Source organism: Argiope bruennichi, chromosome 6 (assembly GCF_947563725.1).
Source record: "Argiope bruennichi chromosome 6, qqArgBrue1.1, whole genome shotgun sequence".
Lineage (NCBI taxonomy): Eukaryota > Metazoa > Arthropoda > Arachnida > Araneae > Araneidae > Argiope > Argiope bruennichi.
The window spans coordinates 70,752,549-70,771,179 of NC_079156.1; the positions used below are offsets into that span (position 1 = coordinate 70,752,549).

The 18,631-nt window shown below is 30.4% G+C and overlaps 1 protein-coding gene across 1 annotated transcript in view; it reads right to left on the minus strand.

Annotated features, from left to right (window-relative positions):
• Positions 1 to 18,631, minus strand: part of LOC129972136 (CD109 antigen-like) — a 159,267-nt gene that overhangs the window by 114,139 nt on the left and 26,497 nt on the right. The window contains exon 2 of the mRNA XM_056086145.1: positions 469 to 554. The gene's annotated coding sequence lies outside the window, so the exon portion shown is untranslated. The remainder of the gene's footprint in view (positions 1 to 468; positions 555 to 18,631) is intronic.

Here is an 18,631-nt window from a genome sequence, read left to right on the forward strand (position 1 = left end):
GAAGATGAGATTTAATTGATTAAAGAATATGAGACACTTTTATTTGCATTACATGCTTTTATAGGAACTTTTCTATTTATTCTTCACGCTTTTAAATTTACTTCCTTGTTTGTTTGTTTTTGTTGTTGTTGTTTTACTAGCGCTGCTTGCTTTTCTATGAATTTCTTTATTTGTACTACATGATTTTATGGGAAACTTTTACTCATTATATATGCGTAAATCATGAGAAACAAAACTGACGAGACAGAATTTTCATATTATAAATATTTGAGTCAGAAATACAGATTCAAAAAAATTATCCATCAATATCAGAATGTAGTGTACCAAATTTTGATTAAAATGCCAACTATATTGACTTTCGAAATAGTTATCGTATATTTTTAGTTGCATAAACAAAATGAAAATATATTATTCTTTTAAAATGAGTCCTTTTTAAACAAATACATTTAAAAGTTTTCAACTACTTACCTTAAATAGCTAAATGCGAATAAACACAAAGAAATCACTAAAAGTTCGAAGCATCAAGGTATTATCACAGCAACGGAAAAATATGTCTAAAAAAGAAAAAAAGCAGATTAACATGATGCACTTCTGAATAAAATTTAGATTAAAAAAACTGATATTACTTAAAGCAATATTTTAATATACTAAAAATCGATATTTTATTAACTTTATAGATATTATTATTAGAATCGATACATTAATAACGAAATTAATCAAAAGGTGAAATAAACGAAATAATTAATTAATAAACGAATTTTAAAAAACGGACACATATTCTATTAAGCCATTACTTGAACAAAACGCAGTTACACTAATTGGCACATATTTTATATTTAATACTGAAGTCATTTCAAACAGAAGCGAAACATGACAAATTATTTAATATCACAGCAAAGCATACAGTTTGCAATTAGACATTAAACAATATTTTCTATTGCAATTATGATGTGTGTTATAACTCGAATGTTTCGACTCCGCTAATAATTTCACATTAAAAATAATGATTTTTGCTCCATAATGTTTTACTTGCTCGAATGCGAAATATACAGAGAGAGAGTATTGCAATCTTCAAAAAAAGTCAAACTCGAGATTTTAATATATCTGCACGTTTCAGAGCTACTTGAGTCCAGAAACATATTGTCACGTAGGTTCTTTAGTGTGGAACTCAATGACGCACACACGAAGTAGAGCTAAACCAATTTATTAACTCAACTCAGAACACAGTGACTGAAAAATCTTCTGCTTTTATACTAGCAGGGAAAGTTCCAGAATACTTTTCTGGAGACAGTAAGAAAAGTCCAGAACACTTGTATGGTAAACTAAAGAAAGGTCCAGAATCTTCTGGAGCATGAAATAAAGGAAAACATAAAATCAAATAAATAAATATTTACACAAACTGAAACCCGCATTGTCTCTAGCGGGATTCGAACTCACAATCTCCTGACAATGAGATCAGTGCTATGACCATTCGGCCATGTAGATTCGACTATCTCTTTTCAATGCAGCAATATTTTTGAAATTGTTTGCGAAAACTAGAAATTAAAAGTGATTTGAAATAAGTGGATAAAATTTGGTACATAACCTTTGAAACAAATTTGTAAGTCCTTATCAGATTTTGAATAGAATTTATTCAGAGGAAATCTATCAGATCGGCTAAACCAAATAAAGAAAAAAAAATTTAAAAAAAAAACGAAACGAAACTTTTTTTTAATTACAGAAAAAAAGAAGAACCAGGCAGACAAAATTTGGTACAGAAGTTTAAGAACTAAACGTAGATCCACATCTAATTTTCAACCAAATTTTTTCAAAGAATTGCCCATTTATCGGTGTTTACTTTCGCATGCAGTAATTCAAAAACGCAATACTTAAATAAATGAAATTTTTGAATGATAATAAAAATAATAACGAATAATAATGAAATTCCTCTGACTACAATTACAGTTTTGTAACAAATATTGGTCTCAATCGACGGAAAAGAGCGCCAAAAATACATTTTCGATTTTCCGATACTTATGTATTATTAATCGTATGACGCCAATTAATCGCCAAAGGTCACATATTAATAGGGTCTTATGTAATTATTGTTTGCCAATGACTTTAGGTTATTACACAAGAGCCAAATTGTATTATTATTATAATTATTATACTAGGAAAGCATACAATTCTCAAGTGCAGAACTCTGAAAATAAAAATCGTAGTGAGGACAGAGAGAAATTGGCCCTTTTATTAGAGAAAAGAAAGTGAGAAAGTTTTAAGGAGACCATTCCTGCTAGATTATTTTAAATTCATTTTATTACATTTATTTAGATGTAAGAATGCAAGTATTGAATGGAGGTATATATAAGGAATATGTTAGTTTATTCCTTGTTAAGGACCACAACCTAGAAGAAATAAGGAGAAAGTTTCCTTTTGAACCACCATTATCTTAGCGTTATCAGTGCTGTTGTAGCTATCACGAAATTTTTATACCAAACTTTTTTTTTTTTTTTTTGAAAATGAAAACTTTTGTAAGTCACCCTCTCCTTATTATATTCCCATTTAACCTTTATTCCGAGGTTTTTGATATTTGTGTGGGGCACATTTTGAAATTCATTTTCGTCTACAATTAATTTAGATTTCGATTCATGGATCCATATTTATAACCTAAAACAGGCATCCATTACGCGATAAATATGGAATACTACAAAATGATAAACATGGAATAATATACGATATTATCACCCTGGAACAATCATCTAAAGCAATAAAAAGAGAAAAAAAAAAGGTTTTAAGACGATTCAAACGAGGATTGCCACACCTCATTCAGTATTTAAGATAAATCTAGTACACTAAACAAACTCCTCGAACTGAAATCCCAGATTCCGCTGATGCAATTTGTAAAGGAAACTTTCTTATGGCATTAAAGAAGTAAAGTGGATCCAATGAATATTATGTGAAGAGTGGACTAACACGGAATTATTTGATAATTCTAGTTGTTATTTCTAATATTCACACTGTTTGTTAATTCTAGCATTCTATATTTATAGAATAGCGTGTAGATTTTAAGTTTGTTTTATCTTTTTCGTAAATATTTCTTTAATTAAGCGTATTATATGACAGAGTTATATTTTTCTATTAATAAAATCGATTATATTTTTATAATTATATTATCATAAAAATAATGTAAACATAATATAATTAATAATATTGTATTATTAATCTGTTATATTTCTTCTACTTTTTATCCATTTTTATAAATAATTTTTAAATATTTCATATTTGTCATCTTTCATATTATGTGCACAGTTACTAAACAATTCACTGGAAAATTTACTAACAAAATTTTTTTTAATTCATATTTATTCGTAATATTTTTGCCACATTAAATGGTATTTTACATTTTAAAGAAAAAATAAAAGAAGAGATTCAATTATATCTAAAAAAATATCTCAAAATTAAATCGAATTCAGCAAAATTCTTCTTTAACTTCCTAACATCTTTGAATCATTTTTTCACTTTTGCTTTAAAATTTTAATTTATTTTCTTAAATCTAAAATTTTTTGAGACATTTAGGCAAAAAAAAAAAAAAAAAAAATCGCGATTTTTTTTTTCTTCCCAATCAACTCGATTCTTTTTTTAATCTGGTTTTTAAAAAACTCAATCAGTATTTTAACATTTAATCTGTAAAATTTTACTTTAAAACCAGAAAAAGCCTCTAATGCAAGGAAAGTGCTCCAGAAAAACAGAATATAGTCTATATTGCTGGACGCTTCCAAAATCTGTAATTCTAAGCATTTTCTATGCTATCTTTACATGTTTTTAAACGTTTTCTGGCAGCCATTCTAAAACCAATACTTCAAAAATGGAATTACTGAACATCGCAGTGACAGATAAAATTGCATTATTCAAAAAGTCCAGCATTTGGATAGAAAGAATCAATTCAAATATTTTCTATTTAATAAGCAAGCAAATGCAGCCAAAGCCTTTTAGTTCAGAAAGAAAACTTCAAAAGATTTAGGTAAGAAAAAAATACTCAAAAGGCTGCTTCATTTTTATAAACAATAAGAAAGAATGCATGAGCGCGTGTGTATATACAATATATTGACGCACAATGGAGAGAACATTTGACTTAAAGCTTCCAAATATGGTAGAAATATACTTTGGCAGAAGGAATGTGCATCTCATTTTCACTTTTTTTTGGAATCATATTTAAAAAGTGACAACAAAAATTTCCATTCAAAAATTACTTTTCATTCAGAGGAAAATGCAACACATATTAGGTAGATTCCTATAGGAAGACTACCAATTGCAATTGTTCTTTGTGAACAGGATAAATAGAGTAATTTTGTTGTTTATAATGGCACTTGCCATGGACAAGCTCGCTGACGAAGTCAGTGATTTTAAGCCAAGGGAGCGTCTCTTGTTTTAGCAGCGCCAGCTAGCCAAGAGTACGTCTTAGCTACTCACGCATCACATTGGCTTGCACAACCCCTTTTTACATGGGGGCTCATTCACACCTCTCACAGATAGAACAGGAAGAGCAACTATGCCGGAACCGGGACTCGAACCCAGGACGGCCAGGTCACGGGGAAGACGCGCTACCCTTATGCCAGGACGCCGGCTGAGTAATTTTGTTTGGATATTAACTGGATTGGAATATGTTGTCAAAAATGTAAAAATCTCCGACGAGTTCGTAAATGACCCATCTGGCTCAAAGGGAGAGGAAATGGCATGAGGGTGAAATTTTCATTTAGCTATAACTTTCTTAATATTGAAGATAGAAAAATAAACACAATTAAACAAATTAGCGCCTCATTAAGACTAACAACTTTTGTGTTTAAAGTTTTTCTTTAACTGCAATATCTTAGAAAATAGGTGATGTGAAAGAGTGATTTTCACCCCCTAATTTTGATTGTTTCTAACATCAATAATTTATGTTGCCAGATATTAACTTAGATCTAAAGGATTCTATCTTTGCGAGAGGAATTTTTTTTCAGTTAGTTTAAATTAAAAAGAACGTGCAAGAAAAAAAAATTACTTCTAAATTTATGCATTCCATTTAAATAACATTAAAAGAATGTCGAATAGTTGATTACGTAGAACTCTGAATAAAAATAACCCTGTTGCACGAGAAAGCTTCATTTAAAGATTTAAGAGAGTGTTGATCCCTGTGAATTCAGTGCAACCATGGCAACGGGAGAAATACTCAGAAAGCACGTGCAGTGACATCACAGGAAAAAGCAACATTGGTAGTCAAATCGACATGTGTGCAAACAGACTAAGATAAATGAAAAAAAAAATCGTGCTCATCAGTGTAAAAAAAAATTACATTTGAATAAAAGCATGCTTACAAAGAAAACGACTCGACGATAATGTTTGCAGAGTAGAATGAGTTGGTTGGTTGCAATTTTTAGACGGATAATTTTTCCTGGAACGAATTATTTTATAATATCACTAGTATTATCAAGATTGGAAGGGAGAAAAAACTTTTCAACTTTTATAAATATAAATTAATTTTGTTCAATGTATTTCTTTGCAATTTTCTATGCCAAAAATAAAATAAATTGCAATGTGAACAAATATTATTATATCAAAATAATAAAAATAAAATAGTTGCATAAAAGATATATATATAAAATAATACGGCAAATCAAAGAACGGGTTCCCCACCTCTAACTACTACTTCAATTTCGACAATTTTCTTTTATACAAGAGCTCATAACTTTCAGATATATATCAGTGGTCTTCCGCTTTTCTCCACACTGTTTTTATTAGATGTTTCAAAGATATTACTTCATAATGCATTCTCTATAGAGGAAAAATTACCTATTTACAACTGCATCGATTTCATCAATTTTCATTTCATGTGAAAATTCATGGACCCCAGATACGTCACTATTGGTTGCCTGGCCTCCTCCATCTTAGTTTTGAAAGATATCACAAAATAAAACTTCGGCAAAGGAACCAACTTTAGCAACTGGTTCCGATTCTTCAATTTTATTCTCCAATCTATTTATTTAAAGTAACTAGGAATATTAAAGATCCAGTTCCCCAGTGCTGATGACAGCAACGATTTCAGCAATGTTAATCCATTTAATCAAATAAAATAATAGCGTAATTGTATTGTGCATATCAGGTGCAGAATTGAAAACCAGTAAGTTGATGCACAGCAGGTAACAAAAGCAGGAAATAAAAATGTAAGTTTTAATTCAAGTCAAGCCATAAAAATTTCGCTATCCTGAATCTTAAATAACCGTTTCTCTTGAAAATAAATAAATTTTGAGCTTAGTTTCAAAATATGACTTTCAGTAATTTAAGAATTTATACCAGACAGTCATAAAGACATGAGTTAAATTATAGAATATTTCATTTTATTTTTTAAGAAGTTTATTAATGGATACTGTTAAATCAATATTTAATATCAATAAAATATTATAAATAAAACTTCTCTAATTCCCAAAATGCTGGAACATCAGATCCTTATAATCCGTAAGAATGATATGGAACAATTCAAGTTTGCTTGTGTGACAAAATAACGCTCACAGTTGTAAGAAAATAATTCTAATAAAACTAATTACAAAAAAAAAAGAGTTCTGGAAAAAATTTGTTTAAATTATCGTTTGCGTTTTTTACAAGAAATTGTTACGTTGAGTGGTTTAAATTAAATCGTGTAAGCGATAGTTTCAAAATATGCCATTCAATAATTTAAGATCTATATATTAGACAGTCATAAAGATATAGGTTAAATTATAGAATATTTCAATTCATTTTTTATGATGTTTATTAATAGTTACAAAAAGCCTTATGATGTCATTTTATACAGAATTATTGATAAAATATTTCAAATGATAGAAAACGATTTAGTTAATCAATATTATAGATGCATTACATCATGTTTAATTTGGATTTATTAAAATTCCTTTAGATTTACACGATTTCTTAATCAGATACAGGTTCAGTACTTTCCCAAAACTCATTCTGCAACAACTACCACTCAATTCATATCCGCCCAGAAAAAAAGTAATAAACTTCCTGCGTTTCTCGAAGCGTGTTCACAAAGGATCTTCAGATGGAAAAACTAATAAACCAGAATTTTCACTTTTCTTTCGAAGTTATTTTCCGATAATTGGACATGGACTTCTCTTAATTCGACATAGCTTTCTATTGAAGATAGCGCTATATAAACCAATTAGAAAACCATCAAAATCCGCCTTTGATCTTCCGATCTTTAATTTGTACATTCCATTCGTCAGTAGTTTTAGGGTATAAAAATTAATCATACTGTTTACTCTCGTTATACTTCATTCGTTGCAATTACAGAGGTTGGTAAATAAGAATGAAATATAAACATCGAAATGGATTAGCCTTCATAAGTAGAATAAACAACTATGGTGATTTTATAAATGGGAAAGACTTGTAAATAAAATGCAAGATGAGTTAATTTAGTAACAAATTACAGAGATCTGGCTGTATTGCTCACTATTATTTGAAACCAAGATAATATTAAAAATATCATACGAAAATTAAATTGGACATTAACAAACAACAAAGGACATTCTAGAAAGAACGCATATTGGTCTTTTTACTTTATGAGAGAACTAAAGAGCTTTGACAAAATGTCCTTAATAGAAGATTTAATTTCTATTAAGAACATTTTGTCAAAGCTGTTGTCTTTATTTCTCTCCTAATACCAATATGCGTTCTCTCCAGTGGGTCCTTTATTGTTTGCAAGTGTCCGATATCATCAAGTGTCGTTTGTTCCTTCGTGTCAGGTGAGGTTGTTCGGAGGCCCCATCAAGTTTCCCGCATGGTCTCTGGCTAGGTCTGAATATTGCTTGCATATGGAAATTAAATATATTATTACTGAATTTATTACATCATGTTTTCGAAAACTTTCTTTTCGCTACTAAACAGTCATTTTGTAATAAAATGGTTTGGTTATAACTACACTTCTAATAATTATTATTAAAATATTCAAAATTACGATATTCTGAAGATCGATACCGTTTAATTGTAATAAAATTCAATGTGACATCCAAGTCACATCAGTTTTTTCATTTTTTTAAATCAAAATTCAATTTTTTAAGAAAAACATTAAGCAATAAAAGTTTTAAGTTAGATTACCTACACCGCTTTTTATTAATTAATCACTAACTGACTACTCCAAGCCGCCCGTATCCACATTAATAAATCTGAATGACCGGACCCCCACGACAGGAAACTGTGCTAAGTTCCTAAAGGCCATCACCGGCCACGGCATAACCTTTCCCTTGAAAAGTACGTCTCAACATCCATGGGAGGTAGCCAACCTTATTTCTGTCTGTACTCACCAGGGCGGCGAAAACCAACCATCATACTAAAAGCTTCTCATTTTCATTTTTGTGGTATACCCAATGTGAGTTTTTCATTAATTAAATAATTTTCTGACCAGGTAAAGAGCAATTTTTTTAAAAACAAATCGCATCATCCGGGATAAAAAAAAAAACGAAAAACAGCATCGCAAAGAAAGATATAACGAAAAAAGTACCATACTAAAAAACGAAAATCTAAGCTAACAATAAAAAAAAGTATATTTTTGAAACTATACTCTGATTACTAAATATAATCACTCATTTCGGAGATATTGGTTTCTATGATTCTATCAATCAATTTATCCCATTCATTTCCAATCCTGTCCCAACCAGTTTTGGAAGCAAACCATGAATTAATAGGGATGGAACTCGATGCATTCCATACAAATAGATGTATAAAAAAGGAGAAATATCTTTCATACCACTCAATCAATTTCAAAAAATAATAATAAATAAACAACAAAGAAAAAGGCATATTTATGGAATGATATCCTGATCGGAATTCGTGAGCAGTTTTGTAGAGAAGTAGAAGTGCTTCGAAGGTGGTAGATTTAGTGAAACAATCATCTATCACCAACGCCATTCATTTTCAGGGTCTTCAGACTGTCATCTCAAAGGGGTGGCAAAGCATACTAATTTAGAATTATAGAACATTATAAAACTGAATTATTTTCATCAAGAAAATCAAATATTTGTGTAATGAATGTAACTGCTTTGGACTTCTTTATCCTTTTCAGATATTCTTAATAAAAGCAAAGGGCAACCTTTAAGATATAGTGTGGCCCTGACGAGCTGGCGTCATCAAACGTATACAATAATTGAGCGAAACAAAAATATTACGAATGCAAATAATAAAATTGCATTAAATACGATTGTGTTCAGCTTGTCGCATTTCCTTTTCCTGTTATTCATTACTGATATAAATTGTTAATTTGGTTTTGTAAAAGCGAGTAAAATGGAACCATTTTTGATTCACATCCGTCTCTTAACTTATTAAAATAGTAATGTCCCCTATCGCGCCATTTTGACGTCACACCTGCCAAATCATCATAACTGGACTATAATATTTAAATGATTTTGCATCTTCCGAATCAAATTTAACACATCTGCGATGAAAACTGTTTTAAAACCTTAACCTTTGTTAAAAACCTTTGAGTATCTTCATTTTAAAAGACATCGATAAAATATCTAATTAAATACGAAAAAATGTCTGACGGAACGATACAGTGTCTGACTGAAGACGAAAAAATGTCTTAACGGAACGATACAATGTCTGACTAAAAACGAAAAAATGTCTGTCTAAAAAAATATCATTCAATCAAGAATTTCGTTTCTTAAAGGTGGTCGTTGGCTCGCCTAAAATGTAAAATTACAAAAATAATAACGCCAATTCATCAAAGTTAGATTATATCAAGAATATGCAGAAATTGCCTGCCATTTCAGAATTCGCTTAACTAAACCAGTTCTTTTATCGTTTACCCTACTAGTATAAAATACCGAACAATATTGTTATCATTATGATATTGTACGGCTTTTAGAATATTAACCTATAAATGCCTTAAGTATCAAATTTGATACTGGACTTTTAAATCGAATTTCATTTTTTCGAGGTTATATCAAGATTACAATCGGTTTGTTTTTAAAATTTGGCTGCATATATGTTACCATTGCATGATGCTCTTTTGAACAAAAGTTTAAAAAAAATAAACGTCATCTGCTAAAATTGTTCAAATAATATTACATTTGGTTTCCCGCCGTATTGAACGAGTAACATATTTTTAGATAAAGTTTAGCCGAATAAATCTTTGATGCACTTCATTTTTCTGAAAAATAAAAATATTTTTGAGGTAGGTGAGTATCTTATTTTTACTATAATATAATTATTTTTAGCAAGGGACTGTTTTGCTTGAAGAATTGATATCTGCTTTTTTTTTTCGAAATAAATATATAAAATATGTGTCGTGATTTTTTTATTATTATTTTTTTCCCCTTTATCTGGCTACTGCAGTGAACAGACTGATTTTTTTTTAAATTTAATCTGGAAAATCGGACTTCTAATGGTTAAAAACAACATCGTGGTGATATCGAGTAATATTTTGTGTTTGAATAATACTCGTAAAACATTCTGAAGAAAAATTCTTTTCCGTCACTAAAAATAAAAACCCAACTGATACGAAATTACTTCTGTTCCTTTAGATGATACAAAAGACACTACCCATTTCGATAAAAAAAAAGGGTTTTTTTCTTTTCTTTTCTTTTTTGCACCAGTTTCTAAAAGACAATTTCCCTCTCGGTTCAAGGCCACTATGTACCCAGGTCATACCCTCAGGAAAACTGGTGCACGAAGATGATTGCATCCATCTTGTTCTTACTTCGTAATCAACCCCGGCGCTGCAGGAGTCGAAATTAAGCAGACACGCAATGGTTCATGTCCACCGACCACCCCTCTCCTCCAACATTTTTTTTCTTGTTCCAATAAGGCGCACGTGGACGAATATTTTGTGTGTGGCACATGAGCCCAAAACCCGATTTTCTTCTCTAGGGGACTCAGTCTCAAAGTCAATAAGGGGTATAATGAGACATAATGAAATACTGGCTGGATAAAAGGCTGGGACGATGATCAATGTGTGCGGATACTGGCAAAGACATCTATGAATTTTTGATGCATGAGTCTTTGAGATTGTAGAATGGTAATTCGTGAGAATGGTAATCAGCATCCCACTTTTCCATAGGGATTGTCAATTGATATAACCTTAGTAGCATAAAATTGATTATCAGTAATGGAAGGAATTTATACAAGGCATTAAAAATCTGCAAGTTCGAAATCCAAACTAATGAATAAAATAAAAAGTTTTGATGAAGACAAACAACTACTCAGCAACAACTTTATAATTCAAATATTAATTTTAAATCTATTTATTTTTAATATGATAGTAATTCAGAACTGTCATTTTATTTATAGACCGCGACATGCATGATGAGAAAGAAAAAAACATTCAAATCGCTTTTTTGGGGACAAATCACTGGGCCTAAAGCTATTAAATTTCACAATTACTTCTTCGATAGTGAATACCCCCTAAGAAAGGGAATTTTAAAATATAAATTAGTTTTTCGATTAAATAAAAATTAATCGAAATTTTAATTTTTTACCCATTTATATTGAGTGAAAATTATTGACAAAAAAATTATCATTTTAAAACTTAAAAATAAAATTTTTAGTTATATTAATTTCATTTCAATACAAATAACATTTTTTTCTCGATTTTAATAAATTTATAATACAATATTTAATATTTTTTACATTTTTTCTTTTCATTGTTTTGTAGTATATTCTTCAAAGCGTAGTGAAAATGTTCATTGATATTAAAATCTCATTGATATTAAAATCTTTCTTAAAAAGATTAATATAGATAAATTATCAAATATAATAAAACAACAAAGACAAATATAATCAAATAATATCATTTCATGAATTTCAGGTTCTCTGTTGACCGTTAAGAATATGTATATGTGTTTTTGTTGGAGAAATTAAATCAACTCCAATCCACTGCACAAAATACAATTTTTAATGCGGTATTCAATTTTAGGATAATAAAGCATTAGATTTTTTTCATAAAGTTTTGCGAAAACTACTATATTAATTTTTTTTTAAGATTGAACTTATATTGGGTAGCAATATCTGATAGGAATAGCAAAATCTTTTAAATCTAATTTCTATTTATAAGAAATGAGAATGTGTCTATGTGTATGTCTATCTGTCTCAGTTAAGAATGAAGCGAGATTTTGTCTTTTTTCGCAATAACTTCCGATTATAATTTAGCACAAAAATTACTTTTATACTATTTAAAAATTCAAACGAAGAAAATATTTTTCAATTATAACAATAAAATTGCCGTACAATGTTTTTATAAATTTTTGCAATTTTTATATAATATATTTTTTGCTTCATTTTCAACAACAGAATCCAATATTGTGAAGAAAATCAAACTGTTTACATTGTTTCACAAAGTATTTAATTGCGAGATTTTCATTTATTATTAAAAGCTAAGGATAAAAGCTGAAGGATTCTGCCAATTATCTGGGTAGTTTATATGAGGAAAATGAAAGAAAAATTAATTGCTACAAAACACAACACATAATTTAAAATAGAAGACACAGACAATTTTGAATGTCTTCGTAATTCCATAGAACTTGACACCATTAGAAAAATTCACTTACACAATAATCAGAACAAGTATATATCTATTAAAACAACACCACTCTTATGCCCGTAACAATTTGATGCTTAAAGGTACATTTTTGTGGAAAACATAAACATCAAGTTATGCATAAGAGATTTAATGACATTAAACACAATCAATTTTCTCGGTGAACTAGCTGGTCACCAAATGAGGATAATAAAACAAAAATCAACGATAAATTATAATAGATACTCAATATACATTACAAAATAAAGGATGTCCCAAAATTAACACAAAATTTGAATTAGCCACTATTCGTGCAGTAAAGTGTTGGCAACACTATTGAAAAAAACCATTTGACAGCTGATAGTTTAGGGTTAGTAAAAATGGTTTTCCACAGTACAACAAAATGTTTTCATTGTTGAACAATATTTCAAATGGATGATGGAAATCTGGCGGCCACAGTTCGAAAATTTGAGAATTGTCCCCTTAAACTGTGTGATTTAATACCATTTGATTTCTTTTTATGGGATTATTTGAAGTTAAAGGTTTATGCCAACAAACCCGCAAGCACGCGTGCATTGAAGGAGGAAATCCAACGCAGCATCAACGAAATTCAGCCACATTTACGCAAAATGGTCACGGAAAATTTATGTGCCAGCAAAGCCGTGGTAGCCATTTCCATACATAATCTAATCCTGTGTTCTTTAAGATTCAATAAAAATATAACAATTTAAACAAAATACTGTGTTTTTTTAAAATTTAATTCAAATCTTGCGTTAACCCTTTAAAGGGCCATTTTTTTTCTAGTCATATTATGTTTAAATATTTTTAGGCTTGAAATTAGAATAATAAAAGGGATTCATTTAGCTTATTAGATAAATTTAATTTCATTAATTAATTAATTTCGTTAATTAATAATTAAGTAACAAATCAAGACACATCATTTTGTGTGAGATAAAGAACTGAAGCCTTTAAGTTTCTGTCTTTCTAAAAAAATTTGTCAGAACTTATGCCAACCTACATAATTTCATACAAAGATTGATAAATTTGGTGGGAAGCATACTTGCCACGGCCTTAGAAAGGGTTAATACGTCTTACTATCGTGTAAGCTCCATTTTTACTAACCCGAAACTATCAGCTGTCAAATGGTTTTTTTTAATAAGACTGCCAACACTATATTGCACGAATGGGAGCCAATTCAAATCTTGCGTTAATTTTGGGAAATTTCTTATAAATTAAACACTAAATGGTGTTAAATAACTTTATCATAAATATAAAAAAATAACTGGAAAGGGGAGGCACTGATTTGTAACGCTATTACTCTACAGTAGAATTTAGAAAAGACTGGCAAAAGCTGCTTACAAAATTTCATTGATGCACGAACTCTCTTGAAAAATGAAAAGTATTGAAGAAGAAGTAAAGAAGCGTTTCCTCTTGACACAAATTGTTTAATCAATTGTTTTACAGAGCTTCGAATAGCTGTGGGCAGTTGACCTTTGCGGCCAAAAAGAACAGGTGGTATGGGCACGACTGAAACTGTGGTTCCTAGGTATCAATTAAAATTCAGAACCCGTAGTGGGAAAATACAATCTGAAAACACTGAGTTATACCGGATTTCAGACGCAAGACCACATGTTGGAAAAGTATTGGCAACGTAGGAAACTTCGAAGATTTTTTTTTTTGTAGATGTTCTTTTTGGCAGTTTAAGAACAAAAATCCAGTAAAATTTGTATCTAACAGTTGTTTAAATATAATCCAATCATTATTTATTCGCCGCTCTTGTCGACCGGCTAGTTCACCGGCATATTGGTTCTGTTTAATTTGAATAAAAATCTCTTGCCCATAACTTAATGTACTCTATTTCTTCAACAAAAGAAATTTAAGCATCAAATTGAGATAAGTATTTATAGTTTTTTTAATAGTCTAATACTTATACAATTCATTGCTTACATGGACCTTTCTAATAGTGTCAAGCCTTATGTCATCATAATTCGATTAAAAATTTAAGTATATGGATTATCTGTTTCAAATTGCACGTTGTCTTTTACAATAATGTAACTTCGCTCACTGATTTTTCATGCGGAAATACGAAGCAGAATGCTTCTTCTTGAACTATAAATAATGAAATAACACGATTAAATATTTGATGAAATAATGGAAACACTATGGTTTTGATTAAAACACTGAAGTATATTGTTAAAAATTATGCAAAAAAATCTTTTAAAAAATAATTATCAAAATTCAGGAATAGAACGACAGGTAAATTGGTATGCAAAATAGATAATATTTCGAAATTGAAAACAGTGTAAAAATAATTCTAGGGCAATGAAATCTCCGGAAATTTAGAGAAAAATATTCCAAAACCTCGCTCAATTTTTTTATTCATTAAAGTTATATTTAAAATGTGAAGAAACTCACATCGAGGCCTATATTCCTAAACTCCAAAATTAATCTCTATCAAATTTGGTAACTAAGTCCATCAGAGCGCTAACATGCGCATATATTCTCCTTTATTACAAGTAGAAATGAATCAGGCTTATAAAAGCTTATTTAAGATGTTATTACGAAAAACACTCCGAAATCTTGTTTAATTTCTTATTAATTAAAGTATATTTAAAATGTCAAGAAAATCTCACCAAGGCCCATATTTCTAAACTCCAAAATTCACCTGTATCAAATTTGGTAACTAAGTCCATCAGAGCGCTAACATGCGCACATATTCCTTTATTACAAGTAGAAATGAATCAGGCTTATAAAAGCTTATTTAAGATGTTATTACGAAAAACACTCCGAAATCTTGTTTAATTTCTTATTAATTAAAGTATATTTAAAATGTCAAGAAAATCTCACCAAAGCCCATATTTCTAAACTCCAAAATTCACCTGTATCAAATTTGGTAACTAAGTCCATCAGATCGCTAACATGCGCACATATTCCTTTATTACAAGTAGAAATGAATCAGGCTTATAAAAGCTTATTCAAGATGTTATTACGAAAAACACTCCGAAATCTTGTTTAATTTCTTATTAATTAAAGTATATTTAAAATGTCAAGAAAATCTAACCAAGGCCCATATTTCTAAACTCCAAAATTCACCTGTATCAAATTTGGTAACTAAGTCCATCAGAGCGCTAACATGCGCACATATTCCTTTATTACAAGTAGAAATGAATCAGGCTTATAAAAGCTTATTTAAGATGTTATTATGAAAAACACTCCGAAATCTTGTTTAATTTCTTATTAATTAAAGTATATTTAAAATGTCAAGAAAATCTCACCAAGGCCCATATTTCTAAACTCCAAAATTCACCTGTATCAAATTTGGCAACTAAGTACTGCAGGACGCCAATACATGCACATATTCTCCTTTATTACAAGTAGAAATGAATGAAGCTTACTGCGAAGTTATTGCGAAAAACACTCCAAAAACTCGTTTAGTTTTTTTATTAATTAAATTATATTTAAAACATCGGGAAGGCCCATATTCCTAAGCTTCAAAATGTATATGTATTAACTTTGATAACTAAGTCTTGTAGAGCGCCAACACACGCATATATTCTCCTTTATTACAAATAGAAATGAATGAAGCTTATTTAAGATGCTACTACGTCCCTATTTTCTTGACAGCTCTGATTGTTGAATTGTCCGAGAATCGTTACCTAAGTTGATGAAAGGATCAGTGCGGACCGGTTTCTTTTTTTGAAAGATTGGTTATTGAGTGAAAGGTAGCAATTTAATAATAACCACCGTAATCTTTTGTGCTAATCAGAATCTTTTATGTTTTATTTTTCTAAAAGAAATCGTTTACCGTGTAATAAAAGAACGATCATGATTGTTCAGGTGTAATAATAGCATTATATGAAAAGCAAGGAATAAAAAAAATAGATCTTTAATGATTTATCTGTCATTTCTTTGTTGCTTTTGGAGTATGATTATAGGTACAGAGTGATATTTCAACAGGCAGTTATTAAAAGTAAATGTATCCTTAAATTCTTTAGCGTGATGCTGATGAATTCCAGACACTTTTTGTTGCACGTTTTGCACGATTTAGGATGAAACGTTTAGAAATAATAACATTTTTTTACTTCATAGAATATTATTTTTTACAATATAAATAGAATACAATGAAACATAGTGTAAAGTTCATATCTAGAATCTAATCATCTATTAGAATCTAGAAACATCCATAGAAGTTCATATCTGAATTCGTAATAAACACTATAATAATCGTTCATTCTTCAGAAAAGCAACTACTGTACACTTCCGAGTAACCGGCGTAATGTGGCAGAAAGGCAGGCCGGATAACAAAAAAGTCGGATAGGCCGGATATGAATTCATTTCTTTGCCCACTAATACCAGAAGACAAAGTTCATATACCAAAACTCACAGTAATAATACGTATTTTCTTACTTCTTATTGAGTACCAAGTCCTTCATTTATTTCATTGTGAACGCAGCTGCCACCCAGTGAATCATAAAAGCAGTTGCCGGTAACGTGTCGAATTCAAATAGAAGGCTCTGTACTGATAGAGCCTTCTATTTGAATTCGACACGTTACCGCAACTGCTTTTATATGTATGTTTATATACTACACTGCACGTTTCAAGAATTTATTAGAAAAAAAGTAAGTTAAAAGATATAAACAGTTCACATTGTAACATAAATTCTGTAATGCCCAACTTAAAGGCAGGAAACATAAACAAACCATTAAGGTAAATCGTAAGCCTATTTCTTAAAAAAATTGCTCAAACTGATTTTATTTTTCACTGATAAATGATTACACAGATATGAAAATATAACCCTAAGATAAAAGCCAAAACATGCAGTTTTTAGGTTTTAAAAAAGTCCTTAATAGATGACTTAATAGACGCCTTGCCTTCCTCATTTAATTACGATAAAAGAAAACTAGGCCGGATAGTATGGAAGCCGGATAGTCGCGAACCGGATACTCGGGAGTGAGCTGTAATATCATGTATTTCAAATATGAACTGAAAAAAATGGAAATAAATAGCTTTCCGGTCCAGAAACAAATAAGCGCATCAAAAGCAGCAGTGCAAAAGGAGACATTTCGGTATAGGACCGATATCCTTCCATAATAAAAATTTCAATTCTTTAGAATCTCCCAGCCAATGTTACAAAACAATAACTGATACCAGAGGGGGAAACAATTGAATGGCGAAATGTGTTCGCCTGACGATGTTCCCATTTACTTTCCCAAGTCTGTTCTTATCTGAAAAATCTGACCAGAATATATTTTGCTACGAACTTCCTCATGCATTAAGAAACCAGCGGAAGTGATCTCTCCAAAACTCTCTGATAAACATGTCATGCCAGAGAATTCCTTACATGGCATCGGCATACAGCGGTGACGAAATATTAATATTTGGCATGAATTTAGCATTTTTTACTGTATCTATTATGTCATCCTTGGTGAGTTGGCGATTAACCATTGGCATGCGTTAATTGTATACAAAAATCGAATTTGTGTTTTAGACCGATTGGAACAAAAATACGACACAAAACTGCACTTGTAGTCACAAAATCCATTACCAAATTTGTCATAAAGTTTTTGAATTACCGCATTTACATATTTCTGAAAGTACAGATCGATAGGCATTCAACCCGTAGTTGTATTTGGCTCAAACTTTAACAGGTGACTACGCTACAAATGTTAGATAATTCAAACATAGCTAACTCATCAATGTCCATGTACAATCTAAAACGAAATTTTCTTTCTGTTGTTAAAAAATGCAATTCATCAAAAATTGTTAATATGACTAAATTAATACTGTTAACATGCCGGCGTCCTGGCATAGGGGTAACGCGTCTTCCCCGTGATCTGGGTGTCCTGGGTTCGAGTTGTTCTTCATCTGTTCTATCTGGGAGATGTGGTACTGTGCCCCCTTGTTAAAAGGGGTTGTGCAAACGAATGTGATGCGCGAGTAGCTAAGTCGTACTCTTGGCCCCAGTTGGCGCTACTGTCAAAACAAGAGACGCTCCCTCACGGGCTTAAAGTCGAAGTCTTTGTAACCACTGACTTATCTATGACAAGTGCCATAAGAAACAATACTATTAATATGATGCTGGAACAACTGGTAGTTAAAGCCAACTATTT